A 25,610-nucleotide genomic window follows, 5' to 3' on the forward strand; every position below is an offset into this window, starting at 1 on the left:
CCACAGCCCTCTGTAGTGGTGCAGCAGACGAGTCCAAAACCATACAAAAGTGATGTGATCTCCTGACGGACGTTAGCACATTAATCAGCTCAGAGACAGAATGGAGACTCAGAGGGAGCAGGCACGAGGACTCTGCTGGTTCCTGGACACACACTCACAAAAAGCAGGTCACCCACACTCCAAGGTTGCAGGGATATACCCTCCCATCCTCCCCCGTGCACACATACCTGAACACAGGGCACAGCTCACAGTGGAAGGGTATACACGGTCTCCTGCTTCCCCGGCCACATGCCCCCCTCCTGGAAGGGAGGACAATGCAGAGACAACCTGGCTAATGGGAGAAGCAGCAGCAGTACAGTTGGGGGGAACAGGGGGCCTTTCCTGCTCCTCAGTTTCAGTGTTCTGGAAGAACTGATCGTCTGAGAGAGGGGGACAGGCTCTTACTGGAGAACCTGGTGTATTAATGGAGGAAGGCACAGAACACAGCTGGAGGAGAGAGAAGGCACCAGTTGACTGCCTGACGGGCAGGATTTCATAGAAGAGGGGGCATTTCGGTTGGGTTTTGAAGGATGCATAGGAGTTTACCAGGAGAGAAGGGGTTAGGGCACAGGGAACAGCATGAGCCAGTGGCTTTAGCATTCAAAGGGCAGGATATGTCTGGGGAATGGCAAGAAGTATCAGTGGCAGGAGTGCAGGGTCAAGGGTGGGGAGGAGGAATCAGGCTAAGAAGAGGGCTGGGCCCTATCACAGATCTTGGGAGCACATGGGAATGAGGAGACTCACGGGCTCTGCCTATGGCCTGAGCAGGGTGTCCTCTGACAGGGACTCTGAGCTGACCTCTGACACCTCCTCCCTACCTGGATCATTATCCCCTGGTCCTGACTTTTGTCTGACCAGCCATCCCTCCTTCCCAGGAGCTCTGGCCCATTCTGGGTCTCCCCAGGAGAGCCCAGGGCCCTGTTCCCTCAGGAGCACCTCCCTATAAGAAGGGAAAGAATCCTCATTTGTGGGGTGACCACACAGTGCCAGATGCTCTCCTGGGAGTGCCCTACACATAATCCCATTTAACTGTAGTCACCAGGCAGGGTAGATGTCACAAACTGTCCATTTCACAGATGAAGACGTGAAGCTTTGAACCCCTGCTCAAGACAACTGGTGATGGAGTCGGATTTGAGATGAGGTTTGCCTCAACTCTGTGTTGCCTGGACCTTTGCAGGGCCTAACTGCCTTCACCCTGCCCTTAAAAAAAGCTTTTTAAAGAATGGGAACCCCAGGAACGCCTGGGTGGCTCAGTGGTTGAGCGTCTGCCTTAGGCCCAGGGCGTGATCCCAGCATCCTAGGATCGAGTCCCACGTCAGGCTCCCTGCATGGAGCCTGCTTCCCCTCCCTCTGCCTGTGTTTCTGCCTCTCTCTCTCTCTCTCTCTCATGAATAAATAAAATCTTTTTTTTTAAAGATTTTTATTTATTTATTTATTCATGAGAGACAGAGAGAGAGAGAGGCAAAGACACAGGCAGAGGGAGAAGCAGGCTCCATGCAGGGAGCCTGATGCGAGATTTGATCCCCTGGTCTCCAGGATCAAGCCCTGGGCCGAAGGCAGGTGCTAACCTGCTGAGCCACCCAGGGATTCCTCGAATAAATAAAATCTTAAAACAAAAAACAGAAAAGAATGGGAATCCCATACCAGGACTCCCTTTGGCAACTGAGGCAAACGACAGGCCCAGGTACTCTCTGATGCTGCCTCTGTCTGGGCAGGTGCTGGGCTGTGTCAGTGGCTGAGGAGCTTCTGTTCTGTCAGGGCTCCAACGGGGTGAGGGAGTAGGCCCTGCTCTGCACTGGGGGACTGGTGAGGCCTAGGGACTCCAGGCACATCTGCAGCACTGGGGCCTCCGAGGATGCTTTCCAAGCACTGGGCTGACTGTCCATGGGACTCCTGGTGGGGATTTGGTCTCCTTCCTAGTGGTGGATCTCAGAGCAGGAGCTGGGGCACAGAGAAGAACAGGGGCCACTATCATGGGGTTGCATCTTGTCTCCCCAGAACAGCTGTTTCTGAATGCCCAAACCACTCCTGAATCTGAAGTCCTGACTTCAAGTGCTCCCTGGGTGCCTGAGCTCAATGCCTCTTAGAGCTGGAGCTGCTCCAGGGCCCACTCATAACAGCCATGCTGCCCTACGCTGGCCCCTCCAGGTGAACAAAGAGATTCCCTGGGTATAAGACAGTGACAGCCAGGGATCCCAGGGTGGCTCAGCATATTTAGCGCCTGCCTTCAGTCCAGGGCATGATACTGGAATCCTAAGATCAAGTCCCACGTCAGGCTTCCTGCATGGAGCCTGCTTCTCCCTCTGCCTGTGTCTCTGCCTCTCTCTCTCTCTCTCTCTCTGTGTCTCATGAATGAATGAATAAAATCTTAAAAAAAAAAAAAAAAGACAGTGACAGCCGAGGGAGGGCTTTTCCCAGGGGTGGTCAGAAGAGAAAAGGGGATACAGATACAAATTCTGTATCCTTGAAAACATCCCTGACAGAGCACCTACTATGTGCCTAGTACCTACTGTGTTCCCAGCAATCACAATCTAGGGAAAAATCATTATAACAGCTAACAGAGACACAACCCTTACTGAGCACCATACAGAAGTCACTTGTCTACTTCCCAGGGCAACATGCAGTAGGCACTACTATTGCTCCCATCTTACAGATGGGTAAACTGAATCTTAGAGAGGTGAAGGGACCTGCCCTGACTAGCAGCCAGGATCTGAACACAGCCCTTTGCTCTGGAGTCAATACCTGACTCTCCATGTCTATCATTATTTAAAAAATAAAAAATATGCACTGTAAAATGGGACAGTCACTTTGTAAAAGTCTGGCAGTTCCTCAAAATGTTAGAGACAGTTACCATAAGACCCAGTGATTCCACTCCTGGATACATATCCAGGAGGAATGAAACAGAAATCCACACAAAAACTTGTATATGAACATTCACAACGACATTATTCATGATAGAAAAAAAAGAAAAGAAAAAGAAAGAAAAGAAAGAAAGAAAGAAAGACCCACCTACTGTGGTGGGGAGAAAATGTAAATATCTATCAACTGATGAGTGGATCGCCAAAACGTGCCTATCCACGCAACAGCTGGTACTCAGCCAAAAAACAGTAAAGCACTGACACCTGCCACGACATGGATGAACCCTGACAACATGATCCAGAGTGAAAGTAGCCGGTCACTAAAGGCCACACCATGTTTGATTCCAGGACATGAAATGTCCAGAACAGGCGAGTCCACAGGGACAGAAAACAGATTAGTGTTTGCCAGGGGTGTGGGAGGGGAGTGAAAGCCAAGGGTATGGGTTTCTTTTTGGAGTGATAAAGATGTTCTAAAAATTTTCTGATGGTTGCATAAGTCTGTGAATATATGAAATAACATTGAATTGTATACTTTAAATGGGTGAATTGTATGCTATAGAAATTATATATCGGGCAAGTTGCTAAAAAATCACCAAGCTGTGCAAAAGCAGAGGTGTGCAAGCTCAGGGTACTCGGGGAGACAGAGCAAGGGGAGTCCCTTCTGCCTGTGGCAGGAGGGACCGGCTGGGCAGCCGTGGTCACCACACTATGGCATTCTGCTGGCTTGCCACTTCTCCAAGCCAGACCTGTCTCCAGCTTCCTATGTCACACATGGACTTAGGAGCCAGCACGGCAGGTGCCATTCTTTTGTAGGAGAGAGGACATGGGCCGCCTCCCCTGGGACAGCTCCAGGGTCTCCAGTTCCAGAAGCCTTTCCTGGCCTCAGGGACAGAAGGAACCATTCGCTTGTGTGTCCTGAACCCCACACAGACATGGATCAGGGAGCTCTGCCAACTAGGGGCACAGCCATTGTCCCCAGGCAACTACAAGCCTTGGGATCTGTGATTAGCTCAGATTGTTTGTGTTAGGCAAAGGATGTTGATTAATTGAGCACCTACTAAGTGCCAGCCACCGTGTGAGACGCTCTATACTGGTTTTCTCATTTGCTCTCTTTCCTCTGGTCAGTCTTTTCAAATCCAGGCCATCTTTGCAAGATGCTTTAGTGGTTAAAGAAAACATGCCCCTGCCCTCAGATGTCCCCTTGCAGCAGGAGAAAAGCATAAGTCATGAGGTGGGCTGGCCCTGAGGCAACCCATGATGTCAGAGATGCCCTTCCTGCTGTGATGCCATCTCGTCTCATCCTTACCTCACCCACTTGGTTCCATTTAATAAACTTAGGGTAAAGTAGCAGGAAGTGAGTGCGCCGTGTTTCCCAAGAGTATTTGTAACTTGAAGGAGACCCAGAGAAGGCACAGCTCCACTAGAAGGAAGAGGGGGGCCATGGCTCTCCTTCCGAGCCCCTAAGCACAACTCAGATCTATTTTTGCTCTAGCACACAGCACAGCTCGGGCATACAGAAGGTGCTTAATACACGTTAAATGATGGCCCAACCTAAGGCCGTGCCTCCCATCTGGCCTAGAAAACTGCTGGGTGAGAACAAGCCTACAAACCCCCTTCTGCCAGGGAGACTGAGCCCAGAGGGGAGGTGCGAATCCCGAAACCCACCAGCAGCGTGTGCGAACTGCACCCACCCCCACTCATCCTGGAGAAGGGATCTGACCATGAGAAGCACCGCAGGACTGCTAGGAGCTCCCCAGGCATGCTGTGTCCGGCTGCAGCCCAGGCCGGGCAGACCAAGGGACAGGCTGCAGCCCACAGTAGGGAAGGAAGGCACTCAAGAGCATGTGCCTGGGTTTCTTTGCTGTCCACCTCCTCTAGCCTCGGAGGAAGACACCAATCAAAGGACAGAAGCTGGCGGGACACCCAGCCCAACGGGCCTCACACCTCTCTTCAGCATCCGGTGGATCTCCCACCTGGATGCCGTGTTCCTGCCCCATGGTCACCTGTGGTCCCAGGGCACTAACCAAAGCGCCATCTCCGTTTCTGGAGACAGCCGGAAGTCAATCAATGGAATCAATTTCCAAGTTGTCATTCCCCAGTCATACATTTATTGTGACGGGGACAGGTCAAGTGAAAAGGCTGACAGAAAAATCAAACTGGATTTCCCCTCTTTGGCCTTAATAGGTTCAGCTTCTCCAAGGACAGCCACGACAAAATCTCTTTACCTTCCCCAGCAACCTTTGCACTGAGGAGTCTAAAGTCCACACCCAATGGTCCCATGCAGAGCTGGGAACCTGACAAGCCTTGTTCTGTATCAGGAAGGTCACAAGTGACTTAAAGCCGGTCATTAGAGCAGACTGGCAAAGTAAAAACAATGTCACCAGCCCATTCTCCACTCAAAAAGAAACACACAGGAAGGAACGCCTGGGTGGCTCAGCAGTTGATGTCTGCCTTCAGCCCAGGGCATGATCCTGGAGTCCCGGGATCAAGACCCATATCGGGCTCCCTGCATGGAGCCTGCTACTCTGCCTATGTTTCTGCCTCTCTCTCTCTCTGTGTGTTTCTCATGAATAAATAAGTACAAGAAAGGAAAGAAAAAAAGAAAAGGTAAGGAAAAGAAAAGAAAAGAAAAGAAAAAAAGAAAAGAAAAGAAAAGAAAGAAAAGAAAGAAAAGAAAGAAAAGAAAAGAAAAAAGAAAAAGAAAAAGAAAAAGAAAAAGAAAAAGAAAAAGAAATAAACACACGGGAAGTTCCTGCAAGGCCATGCAAGGTTGCCTCCCAGTGAGTACAGTCAAGGTCAGGATGAGTACAATCAAGGTGACTCACAGTTCAAAAAAAATCTGTTCTAGGTGACAGCTGTAGTAGAGCAGTGAGATCCCAGCCCCTGCCAACCCTCCAGGCCCCCAGTACTATAAGAGATGGACTAGGGATTTAACCAGACCCCAGTGCCATGTGGATGGCCCCTGGCTTGTGTTCCCTGGGGCATTCTGGAGGGTGCAGAGGCTGTTCAGTGCCTGACCTTTGATCCCCTGGGCATGTCACAAGGGTATCTGGGTTCACTTGTCTGTCTCCCCTGAACTATTAGCTCCCCAAGAGCAAGCACATTTTATCTCTGGCCTGGCACTTGGCAGAAACTCAATGAAGTCTTCAATGAAATGCGTGGGAACATTGACCTACCCCAGAGCTCAGACGTGGCCATCAAGACCCCTGCCCAACTGAAGTCAAAACACTGGCCCAGAGAGAGCACATGAAGGCCCAGTCGGTGCACCCAGGACTGTCAGCTTACAAATCCCCAAATTCCTGCCCAGTGGAGTCTGCCAGCATCCCATACTCCGCTACCATGTCTGGAGCCAGTCCTTCTTCCCTGAGCCCTCAGCCCACAAATCCCTGCACATCCCCCGCCCAGAGCTGTCTGTCAGTTCAGCTACAAAAACACCTGGACATGGGGCTGGAAGTCCAGGTCTTGGCTCTGCTGCTCACCAGCTTGCCATGTGACTTTGGGTAAGAACTTCCCTTATGGGCTTAGTTTCCCCATAGATTAAATGAAAAGGCTGACATCCTGAGTCCTTCCAAGTCTGTGAGAACCTGTATTCTAGGAACTCCTGGTTCCTAGTGATCCCTTTAGGCTCTACCTTTAAAACATGCCTGGAGCCCACCTCCCTCACTCCCTCTACCCCTGCCGCTGCCGTGCTGGCCCAGCGTCCAACACCCACCTCAGGCCATTAAAACCATCTCCCTGTTGGTCTCCCCACTTCCTCCCTCAACCCCATCCAGTCCCTTCTCAGCACAGTAGCCAGAAACCATCCTTCTAAAGTTGAGTGGGATCCTGGCCCTCCTTTGCTCGAACTCCTCAGGATCACCGTGTCTAGCTCAGGGTCAAAGTCTCAACAAGACTTGCATGGCCCTGCTAGATGTGGGCTTTCATTACTTCTCCAGCCCCTTTCCCTGCTTCTTCCCCTCCCTCCTTCCCTCCAGTTTCTAGAATATCTTAGACAAGCTCCTGCCTCAGGGCCTTTGCACAGGCTGTCTCCTCTACCTACAGGCTCCTCCTCAGGATAACCTCCTGGCTCTCTCCTTCCCCTCCTTCAGGCCTTTGCTTAACTGTCTCAACCTAAGAGGCCTTCTTATTTATTTTTTTAGCATTAATCCCCATCTGACAGTCTTTGTTTATTGTATGTCTACCCATACTAGACAGTAAGTCCAGAAGGGCCAGGATTTTAAATGTTTTTTCACTCTTTTATACCCAGCTCCCAGAATAGTGGGTACTCAATAAATATTGAATGAATACATTGAATACAGTGTATTGAATGAATACATTTTGATCATCTGCAGGTTGGATCATGCTGTTAAAATGAACAGTCTGGGGTCATATAATCTCCAGCTGAATGGCATCATCTTAGGATGATCATCTCTGTCCTGAGAATCCCAAACTCTGGACACCATCTCCAGGGATCAAAGTGATTTTTCTAGGCAGGTGTGATGCTCAGGAAGTGTGTGGAGAACAACGACCCAGAGAACACTGACTGGACCTGGTCCTGGGAGATCTGAGTGTTAGGTCATAAGCAAGTGCTTCCAGATGCTTCCTTGCTAGGCAAGATGGGGTTATAAACATGGCCTCTGTTCGTGCACTGGACATCACCCGTGGGGACGTACAAGAGACTCCAGCAGTGCGCTCTCCCTCAGAACAGAGGGAAGGCAGAGATGGGGAAAGAGGGAGCAGGAGGCAGCCAGAAAGGAGGACCTGTGGGCAGAGCTCTAGGGGAGCCCCAGCCGGGACAGCAGTGGGTGAGACAGAGCCACTGGCCTCGCATGGCCTTGTGTGGCCGTAGGGAGGCTGAGCCAGCCTCCCCCACCCTGCTAATCCCGGACTGCGTGAGCTGAGTGTACTCAAGCCTGGCTCTCAGAGAGCCATGATGCACCTGTGTGAACCCCAACAGGTGACCAGGAGCAGGCACCAGAAACAAAGCCATTGGAATGCACTTCTGCCACCCGGATGAAAATAAAGTATGCTCTCAGGAAGACGTGCGTAACCTAAGTCAACAGGCAAAGTCAGGGAATGGGCACCTGGAGGCCCCTGAGATGCGGAAGGACAGAGGCTGGAGAGCCAGAATCCAGCAGGACACTCTGTATGTGGGCGGGGAGAGCCCCTCCACAGGCCACCAGCCCAGGTCCTGGCAGGGCCGGCTGCATGTCAAAGCATCACAGGAAAAAAAGAATCACTGGCTGGGGAAGTCAGGAGGGGACAGGAGGGGGACTCAGATCCCGCCTCCCAAACACTGTAGGGGGACAGCGAGGGAATGTGGCAAGTGGGCGGTGTCTCTGCTGTAGCCCTGCCTCCAGACAGTGAGCCTGGGCCTCTCCATGCTCAGGAGCACAGCCTCGGATATGCCCAATGTGCCCATCCTCCCGACCAGCCCCCGGAGGGACGTATGCCGCTCTGCCCTCGGAGGTTGGGGTGCCTGCGCAGGTGAGGGAGAGAGGCCCACGCCGGGCCACAGTCTCCACTCTGGGCCAAGGGGAGGCTGGGAGGCCGGCATGCGCAGTAGGGTCGGAAAGTGTGTGTCAGCACTGCTGGGGGTTGAGGGCTGAGGTCCTGCCGGAGGCATCAATTCTCTTCCTCCTCAGGAGATAGTGACCTTGCTGAGGCCTCACAGAAACAATGGCAGGAAGCGCCCCTCCCTGAGAGAGCAGGGGAGTCAGGAAGGAAGCCAGGACCCTGAGCCTCTGCCTGCATACCCTCCCCTCCGAGGCTCGGCTGGAGGCTCATGGTAAATGCTAGCAGCTCTGCGCACTGGATCACAATAGTGAACATCTTTATCTTCCACCCTGGTTGGGGCCCCCCTCTTTCAGGCAGACCCTCTCTGCGGGTGGCCCTGAGCCCAAGCCAAGCAGATGCAGACCATAGCCAGGCTGCCCCCTGCCCTGCGCCCACCCCACCCCCACTTCCTGGACGAAAGGGATCCTGTTCCTTTGGAACAAGGAGCTCCTCTAAAAATAGACCCTACTCCTTAGCCCTTTCCTTCCTCCCCCCCCCCCACCGCCGAGATGAGGTTGGGGGCGGGGGGACTTCACATTCTCGGTGGGGAGGGGTTGCCTTTCCCCAACCCCTCCACATGCAGGCCAGCCAGGGCCCAGCAGTCCTGATGCCCAATGCCCGCCAGAGCCACAAACTCCCAGGTGGAGCTCAGAGGAGGGTGGGGGGCAACCATGATCTTCCCCCCTGCCAAGCACAGAGGTGAGACTGGAGGGTAGGCGATCTGGCCACACCTGGGTAGAAAGTCAGGTGGGTGGGACTCCTGTCTGTTCTGTGTGTCTGGCACCCAGATCCGTACCTGGTTCAGCCTCAGGACGCAGTACATATTCACTGGATAAATGAGTAAAGCAGAGGAATTCTGAGCACAACTGGGGTTAACTAGGGACCCCCCAGATAAAGTGGCCACAAGGCCACCATCTCGAAAACCACCTAACTGGGGAATGCTGTTGTTAGGAAGGAAAAAAACTGCCTTCTGGTAGAAAAGGAAACAGGAAGCAAAGGAACTGCTATCAGAACTCAGGTCTGGTGGGCAGAGAAGTGCTCCCCAGGGCCCCTGTGGCCAGCAGGACAGGGGGCAACCTCACCAGCCCTCGGGGAGGCTCAAGGGCAGGCCTGCGTTCCATACCAGCCTTCCCCCATGCCCACCCCAGCAGCTGAGACTCTGAGCCTCTCCGAGAGTGAATTAAAACAAGACAACAAAACAAAAATACAACAGAGCACTCTCTCTTCTTAGCACTTGGAGGCCTTTTTACAGCAACTGAAAAGAATGAGCAATTATAGAGAAAACAGCCCGCAGTGCCAACATGGAAACACGGGGGGGGGGGGGGGGGGGGGGGGGGGAGGGCACCCGGCTGAGACCTTGTCTGCCATGTGGTTCCCCAGCAAGGAAGGGAGGCCAAGAGGAGGCCAGGGGCTGACCCGGAGCCAGGAGGCAAGGGAGGGCGGGGCCTGGACCCTTCCTTTGGGAAAGCCAGGGCCATATTTGGAACATCATGCCATGTGCTTCAGAGTTCAGACTTGGGGTCCAATCCCAAGCTCACACTGACTAGCTGTGTGGCCTTGGGCCAGACACTTGCCACCTCTGAGCCTCAGCTTTCTTGTGTAAAATGGGATCATAATGGATCCTGTGCACTTAGCAGAGCCAGTGTGTTCGCAGCATGTTTAGAAACACTAATGCTACCACCAGCCTCTTCCCCCCATTAGGTTAGTTTCTCCAGATGGAACATCTATCCTCCTTATCCCCAATGTTCAGACTAGCTGAGTGGGGTCCAGTGAGAGGGGTTGGTTGGGGGTTTAGAATAAGAAAAGGCAATACCGCTTTACCTACTCTACCCACCAAAGGCCTTGGCATGACAAGAAGGGGACAGGGTGAGGCCTGTGCCAGAGACACGGGGGCAGGAAATGGGATGGGATGGACAAGTAGCCCAGGAGGACCCAGGGCAGGAGAGAAAGAGCTAAGCAGCAGGAGTCCCACCAAGGCCCCCACTGACTCCACAGAGGACCTCAGACACACCATGGCCCCCCACTCAGTTTCTCGTCCAGGGAAATGCTTACATGAAAACACACACTTTTTTTTTTCCCCGTGTCACTGACCACTGCCAAGGCCTAAGAGTCCTGAAACTCCTGTCCTGCCCTGTTTACTGGGAATGGGGAGCCCAGGCTGGGACAGGGACTCCAAGGGAAGAGGAGAGGGGCCCCTCAGGGCAGTCTCTATAGCAAAGAGTCACAAGGGCCACCAAAGGAGGTTGTATCGTATCTGGAATCTAAAGGAACCACAGACAGAACATCAGTTCTACCTACTTAGTGAAGAGCAATCAATATTTGCAAGAAGCAGGATTGATTAATACAATCTATCCCATTAATCAGATAAAGTCAGATGTTTAAGGGAAAAGAAACAACAAGAGAGCCCCTGCACCCCCAAACTCCAAAGCCAGTGGGTTGTCCTTACCCGTTGGTCCCTGTGAGAAGGCTCCCTCGATGTCCTGCCACAGGAGGAGGGACGACTCACTAGGCACGCAGGAGGGTGTCAGGGACCAGGACACACGTGTCAGCATCCTGCAGGGAGAAGCCGGGAGGAAGGAGGTAAGACAGACACCAGCCACTTTGGTCACTCAGAGCAACCTGGCAGGGAAACCAACAGGGCCCGGCCTCATCCTGAGCAGCGCCAGAGACCGGAAATCTAGCTCGCCAAGGGGTGAGGACGGGGGATGCTGGGCTGGAGTCTGCACTGGATGAAGGAACCCAGTCTGGAATGCAGTCCCCGAGGCTGATGCCCCCAACACTGCCCAAGGCTCACTCTGCTTCAGAAGAGAACCAGAACCCACACCCCCAAGCACGCACGAGCTTTCTCAGCACAGACACCCAGCTCAGAGCTCTCGGCTTCAAACCTGAGATTTTTCACCTATCAACCTTTGGGACTGCAGAAGCCCAGGCTGCAGAAGGGCAAACAGCAGCCTAGACTCCTTGGCCACCAGCCGGGAGCATCCTGGTGGTGCCCGGGGCAGGGTCACAAGCAGCGTGTGATACAGACAACACTCTCCTTCCTATCAAGTTCCTGCGGTTGGGCAGTGTGTAACTGGAGACCCACCTCCACCAAATATCCGGAGGCCAGAGATGAACACTGATGGAAAAGGTGGAGAAATGGATTTCTGGGGAGTCCCGGGTGCATCTGCCTCTAAGACGTCAGAAAAATTCACAGGCACTGCTAAAACCGCCACTGAACCAGGGGCTCCCACCATGACCCACACTTACAGCTCAACACATTCCTGTTTGTCTCATGCACTTGCCAGACCCCATACTGAACCCGGGGAGGGGGCAGCAGCCCCCAAAGCCTTCTCCTGACCATGACCAGAAAGCAACCCTCCCACTACACCCCACCACACCCCACTTCACACTGGAAAGCTGTAGAAGCATGGCTCTTCAGGAACCAATTCTCAGCTCCAGAGAGACACACCCTCCACCACCACCAAGGGCTGAGGCCAGGCATCTGGTGGCTCCAGGGACAACAGCCTATGCCCCCAAGGGGCTAGCAGTCTTGACAAAGGTAAAAGTAAAGTGAGGGGCATGTTGGGGAGGCTCAGGATAGCAGAAGTGATAAACTGCCAAATGAGGGCACAGGCAGTAAGAGTTGAGAGGAGGGAGAGAATCTAACTGGGGACGGCACAGCAGTGGGAGGTGAGGCCGCAAGCAGTGGAGACCAGCTTTTTTACACGCCCACCCACCGCACTGCAGGCCCACATTTCTGGAGAAGCCTCAGCCAATTCTGCAAAGTCCTCTTCGGGCTGGGCCTGCAGGGGCTGAGGCTCCCTCTTGGCCATGCACCTGCCCCTGCCCCTCCTGTCCGTGGCCGCGAGTACACCCCCACAGACACGCTGGACCCCTAACAAACAAAATGTCTTGAGGGCCCGTCCCAGGTTCCAGGCCCCCCACTGCACATGCAGGGGAAGGTTGGGGAGGGGCTCCAGCTTCTCTCCTCCACATTCCCCTGTATTCCACATCTCACTGCACACACATGCCCTGCCTCTGTGTGGTTTCTCCGTTCTGTTTCTTCGCTTCCACCACAAAACCTCTAAAGCCAGTGTGAGGTCAGTGTCAGTCTCCCCAGTTTCAGAGGTGAGGAAACCTGCCAGGAGGGTAGGGGGTTTGCCATGGTAACACACCAGTCAGTGGGGAGCTGGATTCTGAAGGCCGGGCCCTCTCCACTCCACCGTGACGCCTCCCATGGGTGAGAAGGTCAACTGTGACTCACACCCAGCAGAATGAGATCTGCAGGGGCTGCGAGAGAAAAACGCAAGCTCCTTACAGAGAGGCACACTGTGGGGAAATCATCTTTCTGGCAAAAAATTAAAAAAAAAAAAAAAGCATTTAAAGTCCAAAAAGTGAATGCAAGATCTGCTACATGTCTGCTCTTCAGGGAACCTCTTGGGACCCGGGGGAGCTGGCGGGGGGTGGGGTGGGAGGAGGAAGGTGGGCACCAATCATCACTGGATGAAACTGGAAGATACTGCCAGGCGAGTCAGTCTCCTCCCGTGACCCCTCACACAAAAGCCGAAAAGCCAACCAGCTCCCAACCTTAGGGAAGATGAGAAACCACAACCCAAGCCGTTTCTGAGAGCTGTTGGATGCACATTCCACACACACCTGTCACGGGGCGCAGGGACTGGAAACTGAAATACACGCTGGTGTATTCGTCGCCGATGGTCAGGAACAAAAACAAAACACGTTTGTGCCTATAAGCGTTTCTCCCTGGTTTTATTGAGATACGATTGACAAAACGGTGATATATCTAAAGTGCACAACGACGGGATATTTTACACCCAGGAGCGGATTCCCATCATTGAGTCAATTAGCATATCCATCATCACCTCAGAGCTACCCTTTTTTGGGAGGGGGTGGTGGGTGAGATCACGTGAGTTCCATCCTCCTAGCAAATCTCAATTATATGATACAGTATATCATCAACCGTACCTGTCGAGGTACAGTATTAGAACCTCTCTGTTACGTTTCAAAATTGAAATCTTCACTACACCTCTTGAATGATGTGGAAAACTCTGGCGGGGGGGGGCAGGAAAAAACAAATAAATAAAGCCCACCTTTTGGAGGAGTCAGAACCCGCTTTCCTGAAAATTTTTCAGATCCCTAGCTAATTTCAGGGGATCTGAAATTCTTACTAATTCAGATGAATTAGTAAGTGAATCTGTTTCTCTGTACAACGTCTATTAATAGGATTATCGGTCTCTTCTCATCCCCACTAAATAAATGTCAAACAAACACTTAAAGAATACCGGTTTGTGGGGTGCCAAATTACTAGCTTGCCCAGACGTCTGCATGTCTCAGGCTGGCCCTGGTTGAAAGCATGAGTTCCAAATGAGTGGGTGGCACAACCGAAGTTAAACACTGTGGTTTCCGTCCCCCGTTGACATGGAGACAGTGAGGCAGGTGGCAGGAGAGCGTGCACAGAGGGACAGATGCGAATACTGGGGGCACCACGGCAAACCGCACCGGTTGCTGGCCTCAGCCAAGGTGTCACCACGTTTGATTTCATCTGGAGGCACGGCTCCTCGTTTTTTGTTTTATTGAGATACAATCTGCATGCCATACAGTCACCCTTCTGAAGTGTATACAATTCAGTGTGCTTAGCACATTCACACAGCTGTGTGGCCATCCGCACTCTCTATTTCCAGAACACTTCCTTCGACCCCAAAGAGAAACCCATATCCATTACTAGCTGCTCTGTTCCCACTCCCCCAGTCCCTGGCAAATGCCAACCTGCTTCTGTCTCTATTGATTTGCCCACTCTGGGCATTCCATAGAAATGGGCACATAACACAAGGCCTTCTGAGTCTGGCATGTATTCAAGGGTCATCTGTGTTGTTTAGCAGGTGTCAGTGCTTCCTTCCCTTTTATGGCCAAATAATATTCCACTGTATGAACACACCACATCTTGTTTATCCGTGTGGGCTGCTTCCACTTTGGGGTCATTGTAAATAGAGCTGCTATGAGCATCCACATACAAGCTTCTGCATGCAGGTGTGTTTAATTCTTTGTGGTCTATACTTAGGAGTTCCTAACATATTAATAAAGTAACTTAAAACAAGCAATATATCTGTATTTTTGAAAAGATAAAAAGGGTGCAAAGTAAGCATGAGTTTTCATCTTGTCCCTTTCTCCAGCAACTGCTCCTCTCTTCAAGAAGCCAATACCAATTCTGAGTTGGTTCTCCCAGAGGCAACCTAAACACACACACACACACACACACACGCACACGCACGCATGCACACACGCACGCATGCACACACGCACGCACGCACTAGGAAGAAACCGAGCGACCAGATGAGGCTGGAGTCAGCCTCGTATGCTTTGGAAAATGCAGCACAGGATGCAGTGTGCCTCTCATCCAAAGCTGCTGAGGAAAGAAGAGGTGACAAGGCCAGGAGACAAAGGGGAGGGCTAGGGGTGGCAAGCTGTGCCATCTCTCAGCTCGGTGACCTCCGGCAACTTAACCTGTGTGCTTAACCTAATGTCCCTAGGACTCAGCTACTTTATCTGTAAAAGAGCGCTGAGGCCAGCACCTACTTCATAGGACCACTGTCAAGGGCCAATGAGCCACCAAGGGCCAGTGCTAGGCTCATGCCCGGCCCACGCTAAGTGCTGTGGTGTGTTTGTTGGGCTGTGGTTACTACTGCTGCTGCTCATCCCTCTGACCTAATCCTCAGTTTCCTCATCTGGAAAATGGAGGTAAACACCTCCCATACATAATTATGGGGTGGAACACAAAAGACCCCGGGGGAAGGGCCCAGCGTGCTATCATTGCTGATGAGCCCTTCAGCCACGCACTCCCACTGTTGGGAGCCAGGTCCCTCCCCCTGCTCCATGCCTGCAGCTCCTTGGGTCACTGGACTTCTTACTTCTTGTCCCTTCCCCCTCCCCCCTCCCCCACCCTCTTTCCGGAATCTTCTCTCTGCTTTCTCAACAGATGGGCTACCCTGGAGCTGAGCTTCCTTCTCTGAATCCCAGACTGTGGAGGCAGCAGGGAAACCCTCAAGGACCTTCAAAGTTGAGAGCCCTCAAGTGAGGAAGGAAGCATTAGCAAGACCATCAGAAAGCTGTTAGAAGCAATTTTCCTCCCAGCTGGCAAAAGGCAAAGCAGAGCTGGAGGAAGAAACCCGGACCTGGGAAGGCAGAACAGGGAAGAGAAACTGAACAATGCTCCCTTGGGCATGCAAAAGTTCACTGGGGAGAAAACCAGCATGCACGCACGCACGCGCGCGCACACACACTCACACGCTCACAACAAAAAGGAGAAATTCTTAGCCTGCAGCAGTTGGTAGCATTATGTAAAATTCCAAGCCCACAAAAATATCATTTGGATGATAAAAAGTTAAATTTAGCTAAGTACAGAGTGACTAATACTATGAGGGACAGGCGGCACCCCCAGTTGCCTGGAGCTGATACAGCTGGCTTCTAGAAACTTTTGACAAGTAACCAAGGCCTGGTGCAGCACAGAATAACAGATTATATAATAAGAGGCACAGCCATTAGCGATACAAAACAGACAGTGAGTGCTGCAGCCTCCTGCAAGGGAGGGAGGGGATGGCTGGGCTCGGGCTTGAGGTTCTCCAATAGAACCTTGCCCTGGATGCCCAGGCCACAGGCATCTGGCCATCCAGAGGCATCTGCCAGGGGAGCCAGGTCCTGGAGGGTGTCTGTGGGCAGGCCCACCCGCCTCTTCTGCAAGGATCTTTTCCCAGAGTGGATGTGGCACATGGTTACCATGGCGGACCAAGGAGACTTGGCCTTGTCTCATGACCCATGTTAACCAACAGAATGGGCTGGAAGTACCACTGTGCCAGGTTCAGACTCAAGCTCTAAGGAAGGCCTAAGAACTGAAGGCAGAGACTCAAACAGGTGTTTGCTGTGTTCATTGCGGCACAGTTCACAGTAGGAAAAGGTGGACGCAACCCAAGTGTTCATCCACAGATGAATGGATAAACAAAATGTGGGCCCTACATGCAGTGGCATATTGCTCAGTCTTAAAGAGGGAGACAATCCTGGATGAGCCTGGTGGACACCACACTGAGTGAAACAAGCCAGGCACAAATGAACAAATACCACATGGTCCCACCCATCCAAGGTGCTCCCAGGAGTCCTGTTCACAGGGATGGAAAGTAGAAGGGTGGGCACCAGGGACTGCGGGAGGGGAATGGGAAGTTGTTGTGTAATAGGGTCATAGCCTCAGTTTTGCAAGATGAAAGAGTTCTTTTTTTTTTTTTTTAAAGACTTTATTTGAGAGAGAGCAGGTGAGAAGAGAGCACAAGCAGGGGGAGAGGGAGAGGGAGAAGCAGACTCCCCGCTGAGCAGAGAGCCTGATGTGGGGCTCCATCCCAGCCCCTGGGATCATGACATAAAGCCAAAGGCAGGTGCTTCACTGACTGAGCCACCCAGGTGCCCCAAGATGAAAGAGTTCTGGAGGTCGATGGTGGTGAAGGCTGCACAACAGTGTGAATGTACCTAATGCCACTGAACTGGACACTTAAAAATAGCTAAAGTGGTAAAGTTTGTTATATGTATTTTACAATAAAAAATGAAAAATAGGAGGAAAAGGAGGCGGCCTGCACACTTCTGTGTTTGCACTCTGGGGCGGGGGAAGCAGCCACCATGGAAGAAGCCCACGTAAGATCACTGAGCCATGAGAATCCCAAGCCAGTGATGGGGAGGGGTGATGCGGAGGGGAACCACTGTCCCAGCCAAGAGCCCCAGCAGATAGAGCCAAGTGCCAGCCCTGACTTACAACCATGGGAGTGGGGCCATCCTGGAAATGGATCTTCCACCTCCAGTCAAGCTGTCCCAGCTGACACCAGCAGAGCAGAGATGAGCTGTCCCCACCAAGCCCTGCTGAAACTGCCATGTTGTGAGCAAATAAAATGGTTGATGTTTTAAATCACTAAAGCTGGGGAGCACTTTGTTGCACTGATGGATGTCTGACACCGTGGTCAGGCTCTCTAATGGCTTTGGAGGGAATCTCTGTTCCTAATGTGAGGCCGATGGAGGCCTTTCATGCACTCATAGGTGAGTCACGGAGACAAAGCAGTGCCTGAATAAGTCTCAGAAAGAGACTCCTTTTCTACTCTCCAAATCCCCACACATACTGAAATCCAATAGCTGCTGTGAAGGCCATGGGTTTCTCCATGGAACAGCCAGGCCGTCTATCAACTGTCTCAACCATCCTGTCCAGAGCAGGAATGTGTATGCTGAGCACAGAGATGTGTGTGGGGCTGTGGGAATGACCCAGGGGTGAGGTTGAGAACACAGTTCTCGTTGAACGGACTCTGGGTCGGTCAGTTCCCTTCTCTAGGATCCATTTTTCCACATGTCCTATGAGGAGGCTGACCTCTAAAGGACTTCTCCATTCAGCTCCAACATTCTGTGAGTAGAGGAACATACACCCCTTCCAAGCCTGGCCCCTAAAATTCCCACATGACCTTTCAATGCCCTCGGTCTTCTCTCACCAAGCAGCTGACAGCCTAGGTCCCATGGAAGACCCCAGGGGAACCCCAGCAGATGGCAGAAACACCACAGGAAAATATGCTGAAGCCCCGAATCACTACACGGAGGCCACCCCCAGAGCATTCAAGTCAACTGTAAGAAGTGAGAACAGTCTTTACTGGGATATGTTGAGACTATAATAACTGTTATAGCAGCTAGCATTACTTATCCTAACTAGTACATGCACCAAACTGTTACTACACTTCCATCATGTGAAGGATGCACAGGAGAATCAGGCCCAGGCCTGATCTTGACCCTCCTGGCATCACCAACCTTGTTAGCAATTCAGGGAGATCAGATACAGGACACTTCTGCACCCACCAATCACACACTAAGCACATGATGAGAGTTTTTCACATATCCAAGTCTCACTCCAAAAACCTTACAATATAGGTTCATCTACCTGCTTCCAAAAACCTTATAATGTAGGTTCACCTCCACAAAACACTAGAAGAGTAAAGAAAGAATGAAACCAAAATGGAAGGAGAAACCCTATCCTAAGACTCCTGAGGATAATCTATAAGCAAATGAGTAAAAAATAAAAATCTTGGGCAGCCCGGGTGGCTCAATGGTTTAGCACCTGCCTTCAGCCCAGGGCATGATTCTGGAGATCAAGTCCCACATCAGGCTCCCTGCTTGGAGCCTGCTTCTCCCTTTGCCTGTGTCTCTGCCTCTCTCACTCTCTCTCTCTCTCTCTCTCTCTCTGTGTGTGTGTGTGTCTCTCATGAATAAATAAATAAAATATTTTTAAAAATAAAAATAAAATAAAAATCGTAACCATGTGCTTCCTGGTAGGCAAAGCAAAGAGGGAAATATGCCAGGCCACAGAGCTCTTGCCAACAGTGAAAAACATACTGGTTCAGGCCAAGAATCAAACTTTTCCTTGATAGGAGCTCTAAGGGAATGCTCCCCGGGGTCTCTAGGTGAAGGATTCGGTGTTTGGGCAGGAGGCAGCAAGAGTAGGCCAAGCTTGCCCTGGAAGCTGTCCCCTCCATGGCACAGGGCCAGTCTTGCTGCCCTGCCTGTGGCCCAACTGGCTATTCTGACTACAGCAAGTTCCCAAGTAATTCCTCCTGCCCATTCATGTCAACATGGGCAGCATGTGGCAATGATGGAAAATAGTTACATACCATACCACGGATGGGTTGTTTACACCATCTGGGCTACTAGAGGCAGTAACTATTGTCAGACACATGCCGGGCCACAAATGCTGTGCCTCAGTACCGATGGCAGCTGGGCTGGGGAATACAGGTAGCGACCTTCAGGCCCCCATATGCTCCCAACCATGAGGGCCCAAGAGAGGGGTCTGCAGTCTTGGCTAGCCTGTTCCCAGCTGGCCTCGGCCCCTGCAGGCTAGAAGCAGAGCCCTCAAGCTCCCGCCCTCCTCTCTAGGCTGAGCAACGATAATAACAGTCTCACTTCCATCTATCAAGGACTCCTTCAGGACTCGAGTGCTCCAAACAAGACTTTGCTCAGCAAGACATCTTGACTCTACAGTCACCTGAGGGATTTCTCCAGTGATCCCGTGCTGCAGATTCTCAGGCAGATCTGGCACTGCTGGCTTGCATTTGAAACTGCTTCTCCTGAAGCTTTGTCATGATCAGGGGTGGGGGAAAGGACAAGGACCCAGTATCACAGCTCCAGGAGGATGGAAGGGTGGCAGCTTTAACCTTACCCCAGTGAGAACTTCTTCCTTCTGGCCCTGTGGCTCTGCTGAATTATGATACCAAGCTGAATTTCTGGGTTGACATTACATTTTTTTTTCCTTTTTTAAGAAACTCGGGGTGTTGGGTGGGTTGTTCTATTATTATTTTCTTAATTTTAGTAAAAGCAAAAAAGTTCCACTGTTCAAAAGTAGCAATTTTTTTTTTTTAAGATTTTATTTATCCATTCATGAGAGACACACAGAGAGAGAGACAGGCAGAGACATAGGCAGAGGGAGAAGCAGGCTCCCTGCAAGAAGCCCGACGTGGGACTCGATCCCGGAATCCCAGGATCACTCCCTGAGCCGAAAGCAGACGTTCAACTGCTGAGCCACCCAGGCATCCCAAAAGTAGCAATTTTCTTAATGGGAAACATACGCTTGCCACCCACATGAGCAGCTATGTCAGCTCAGCAATCACAGCAGCCTGTGAATATGGTAGGTCGTGTCACCTTCTTGACAAATGTGAGTCAAATGGAAACTCATCACAAGTGCCCGCATGGCCTCCCATGGCAGCTTCAAGCTCTGACAAGGCTTTCAGGTGGGTGCACCGTAGGGAAGGTAGGGCTGTGTTTCCATCAACTCTGAACACACAGTGTTTGGGGCTTTTTCCCAACTGACACCCTCTAAGACACAAAATGCCCCAGAGTGTCCAGGGCCTGGGTAGCACATGGTTTGGGCTCCAGTGCCATGTGGCCACCTCGCCTTCTGGAATCTGAGTTTGAGCTGTAGAACGAGGGATTGTGGCTCGAAGCAATCATGAACGGGCTGTCGAGTCCCAGGGTAGCTAGGATGCACTGGTCTATATAGGGGGCTCTCTCTGGTCTTGGTCCTGCTCTTTCCTGGGACTAGTGTTTCTCTCTCTGCAAGTCGGGTGAGAACCAAGGACCCACACATGGATGGATGACCTTAAGAAAGCCATAATGCACGGCCAGACCGAACACGAGGCCCATTCTCCACAGAAGCAACGCCGCCTGACTGCGAGTCAGCTCACGCACATACCTACACCCTCTAAAAGCAGAGACTCCACACGGCATGGGTTTCCTGATGATCATTCCAGCTTGGGATGACAACTGCACTGGTAATACATTTCAAACACCTCAAGGAAGCTGGTGGCAGTGCAAAAGCCCAAGTGACATCTCTGTGAAGCTCCTCCCTGCCGGTGGGATCCCCAGAGCCCCAGCATCTACTCTGCACCTCCAAGCAGAGCAGTTTCAGACAGATGTCTGCTCCACTCCCCAGCTTCTAGGTGGGACTGGGCAAATGCTCTTTTTGCAAAAGTTAGATAAGCTACTGGGGACACAGGAATATGGTGATGAAGATCACACCCAGTCACTGCTTGCCAGATTCACTCATACTAGACTAACAAAACACCCAGCAGCAGGCCAGGGGCAAGCTTCTTGTCTCATTTCTGAGATAACACCTCAGGATGGGGAGGTCAGCCTCAGGCCCTCACGTCAGAGAAGGGATCTTTTCAGGGACCACTGAGCCCCTAGAGCCCAGCCAATCTCCTTGACCAGAGAGATCTCTATCTCCAGCCCTCAACGCCTCCTGAGTGACTCTCACACCTCAGCGAGTGGCCAGCACCAGGCACCACCAAGCGCTTGCCAGATCAAGATGAAATGAGACCATGGCTAATGGGGCAAGCTGCTCAGAAAGCCCTGTATATTCTCTTTTCACTCTTAGAGTAGACCTTTCCTATTTTTTAGTGTTCTCAGCTCACGAGAGGATGGCTACCGTGAACTGTTGCTTTTCTCTGTGTTGTGTTAATTATACAGGACATAAAATTTACCATCTTAACCATTTGTACAGCAATCACCACCATCTATCTCCAGAAATGTTTCATCTTCCCACAAACAGAAACTCTGTACCCCTTAAAACATACTTCCCATGGCCCCTCCTCCAGCCCCTGGTAACATCTGGGAGTCCTGTAGCTCTTTAAAAATAATGTCCTTACCTTGGCAAAATTATTTTGTCATTTCACAGGTCTTGGTGTAATTTTAAAGCATCTGGTACTTCTCAGATCCTTGGTGATGGACAAGCTGACAGAGGAGGGGAACCCCCACTGGGAAGGAACCATTCAGGCAACTCACCCACAGGAATCAAGGGGTCCCCCCACCCCCACCACCGTGTGCAAAGTGGCTTCTAATAGGAACCAGTATCCTCAACTGGCTGTGCCAGGAACTCAGCTAGAGCTGCACTTTGCGGTAGAAAAGGCTCTCGCATGGTTTTCTCCAGATTTTTCATTTTACTTAAAAGCTCTTCCTTGCCCGGGGTTTTGAGGTTAAAAACCACTGCCTCACACTCACACATTGTAAGTGGGAGTGTAAATTGGTACTACCTTTATGGAGAGCGCTTCAGCAACAGCTATCGAAAATAAAAGGAAAACACGCCTTGACCTAGCAGTTCTACTCCTGGAAATTTATTCCACGGATATGAGAGCATATTTGCATGAATACCTCCATACCACAATACTCGCTGCGGCACTTTTTGCTTCCAGGCTTCTGCCATTACAATACAAAACTCCATGAAACAGATTTAACTAATGATGATAGATCCATCAGCTGAAACTAAGCCCATCATTAAAAAGACCCAAGCAATCTAAGTGAGCCAACGGAGGACCACCTCCAGGATTTATGAATTGTTAAGTCAACACAGCAGGAGCACAACAGTAGGCAGCCATTTGTGGGGATTTTTCCTAATATGTATTCATGTATGCAGAGAATCTTCCTGAGAAAGTACACATAGGCACAAAACTGAGCGATGATAGTTGCCCCTGGGAAGGAAAATAAGGAGACCACGGACATGGGTACAAACAAGTCAGCTTGGTACCAAGTATAAGGTCTTTACATATCCAATGTTTTTCATATCAAGTACAGCCTTGATCCTCTATTTTATTTTAAGTAACCACTATACTCAACATGGGGCTCGAACTCACAACCCTTGAGATCAAGAGTCACCTGCTCCCCTGATTGAGCCAGCCAGATACCCCATCCTCTTTTTTATTATTTCATTGTAACCTATAAGTTTTAAGTTCCATAAATCAAAGAACCTATCTAATTTATTTTTAAAACCTTGCTAAAAGGGGCACCTGGGTGGCTCAGTGGTTGAGCATCTGCCTTCAGCTCAGGTCGTGATCCTGGGGTCCTGGGATCGAGTCCCGCATCTCCCTTTTGCCTATGTCTTCTCCCTTTGCCTATGTCTCTGCCTCTCTCTGTGTCTCTCATGAATAAATTAATAAAATCTTAAAAAAAAGCTCGCTAATGTCTCACATAACATCATGTACATATTTTTTGTTTTATGATTTTTTTAATAAGTGAAAGAATAAGTGGATGAATAAGTGAATGAATAATGAAGAAAAGCATTTGAAACATTACAAATATTCTTTAAATACTAGAAAGCTCTGAGTCTTGAGTTGTCAGGGAAGGAAGACGTAGAGTGGAAGCAGACACTGGTTGAAAAGTGATTATCTTGGTAGAAAAAGACTCATTAAAGGAAGATACACATCATGGACAGTACGGTTAAGATGATGTTAGAAGTTTATTGTACAAGAGGGCACCTGGCAGGTTCAGTCACAAGAGTATGTGACTCTTGATCTCAGGGCTGTGAGTTCAAGGCCCATGACAGGTGCAGAGATTACTTAAACAAATTAAATTTTTTTTAAAAAAGATTTTATTTAGGGGATCCCCGGGTGGCTCAGCGGTTTGGAGCCTGCCTTCGGCCCAGGGTGTGATCCTGGAGTCCCGGGATCAAGTCCAACATCAGGCTCCCTGCATGGAGCCTACTTCTCCCTCTGCCTGTGTCTCTGCCTTTCTGTGTCTCTCATGAATAAATTAAAAAAAATCTTTTTAAAAAATAAAAATAAAAAATAAAGATTCTATTTATTCTTGAGAGAGAGAGAGAGGCAGAGACACAGGCAGAGGGAGAAGCAGGCCCCATGCATGGAGCCCAACATTGGACTCAATCCCGGGTCTCCAGGATTACGCCCTGGACTGAAGGCGGCACCAAACCGCTGAGCCACCCAGGCTGCCCAAATTAATTTTTTTAAAAAAAGGAAATTTAGGGATGCCTGGGTGGTTTAGCAGTTGAGCATCTGCCTTTGGCTCAGGGTGTGATTGATTCTTTAAGAAAATAAAAAAAAAAAAAAATAAATGAAGTTTATTGAACTTTAAATTTTTTAAATTTAAATTTTAATAACTATGTTTTTTAGAAAGCCAGCATTTCATGTTTCTTTTTAAAGATTTTATTTATTTATTCATGAGAGACCGAGAGAGAGAGAGAGAGAGAGAGAGAGAGAGGCAGAGACAAAGGCAGAGGAAGAAGCAGGCTCCTCACAGGGAGCCCGATGTGGGGCTTCGATCCCTGATCCCGGGATCATGCCCTGCCTGAGTCAAAGGCAGACACTCAACCACAAAATCATCCAGGCGTCCCTATGTTTCTTTTGATATAGCAGAATGCAAAAAAAAAAAAAAAAAAAAAAAAAAAAGGGAGGTGGTCCAAACGATTTTTAAATATTTTTTTAAACCACATTCCAGTCCACCTGTCAATTCCATGAACCACATATTCCTAAAGAATCAGAGAGAAAATCAAAAAAGCCATCACTTTCCAGTGAGGCAATAACAATTGTTAAAAGCTCTCCAGGGATTGGTGCGAACTCAGCTTGGCCTCTGGCCCTATTAACCTCCATGACCCTGCCTGCCAGCTGGCAGCAACCATGACCCTTTAGAAGTGGGCTGACCAGCAGAGCAAGGCCACCAGGCTGCCAGGAAAAAGCTGTCACAAAGTCCAACAACTCAGTCCTTAGGAAGTTACAGCCCCCTTGGGTGGTCGTAAACCACCATGGCTCAACTAATTCAAAAAATTCATAGCAGCAAAACCACATCAAGGAAAGAGGGGAAAAGAAGTGGGACAGAGGGAAGGCTGCTTAAAAAGGAGTTAGTGGGAGCCGGAGGGTTCAGCCTGAGGGCTGTATGGCCGCCACACCCCATCCCACCCTCGAGCACAGCCTTGAGCCAATGACCCGGGCTGCGGCCTCGAGGTCCTGCCCGCTGCATGATTCAGCAGCAGCCCTAGGAGACTGAATTATGCCTAATGTCCAGCATGTACTCAAAAGGGGCAAGAAATGCCTTTGAGAAAGAGCTGGAGCATTACCAGGGCCACGTGAAGACTTCCTCGGCCCTGAGACTAATGAGGTGACCTCATCCAAATGACCATGATGTGGTCTCATCTGTGCTCTGGCTTCTGACACTCGGACTCTCCTCACCAGCCACCTTGGGGATCCCTGTGAGGGGATGTGCGACAAGGTGACCACTCGCCCTGGAGACCATACTAAGGTCCATCTAATATGTTCTGCACATTGCATCCCTGGTCCAGGGTTGGTGCTGATCTTAAGGCAGTGGACTCCAGCCTCTGTAAGGACAGCTTAGTGGCCCACAAAGGGGCTCAAGACCTCAGAGATTCCTCAGGGGAAGCCTGCGAGGATGGCTTTGTGTTCCGTCTTTCACAGATGAGGAAATTCTGTTTCAGGGGGTTAACGCAGCCCAGCTGAAGCCCTACAAGCCAGAAAGTGGGACTTTCAGACTCGGGATGCAGGTTCCCAACTCCAGGCCACATGTCCATAACCCAAACGTTGGACAGGGAGCTTGGCCCCAAGAAACAGTCTCGATCCGACCCCAGGAGTGACCTGGAATGCTCTGCATTGCATTACTGTCCCTACATTTCCCTGGGATTCTAGGCTCCAGTGAGGCAAAGGAGATGCTGCAGCTGCCTCAGGCTGCCTGGGAGCTACCCTTATTTCTAACCAGGAAAGGAGGCCACTGGTTTGTTGACACCAAGCAGGACGCCAGAGGTGATTCTTCCCATCAATCCACCAGCCTGTTATCTCTGGCACTCAGGAAAGCCATGACAGCTGTGCACCTGTTTTGCAACTTGGC

General features: G+C 50.7%; 1 protein-coding gene across 11 annotated transcripts in view; it reads right to left on the minus strand.

Annotated features, from left to right (window-relative positions):
- PITPNM2 (phosphatidylinositol transfer protein membrane associated 2) overlaps positions 1-25,610 on the minus strand; it is a 141,339-nt gene that overhangs the window by 97,849 nt on the left and 17,880 nt on the right. For 10 of the 11 annotated variants that reach the window (XR_005983787.1, XR_005983786.1, XM_041729038.1 and 7 more), the window contains exon 2: positions 10,879-10,985. The gene's annotated coding sequence lies outside the window, so the exon portion shown is untranslated. Of the gene's footprint in view, positions 1-227; positions 249-10,878; positions 10,986-25,610 lie in introns of those variants that run through there. The other variant, XM_041729042.1, reaches the window with a different exon arrangement.

Source organism: Vulpes lagopus, chromosome 14, assembly GCF_018345385.1.
Source record: "Vulpes lagopus strain Blue_001 chromosome 14, ASM1834538v1, whole genome shotgun sequence".
Classification (NCBI taxonomy): Eukaryota; Metazoa; Chordata; class Mammalia; order Carnivora; family Canidae; genus Vulpes; species Vulpes lagopus.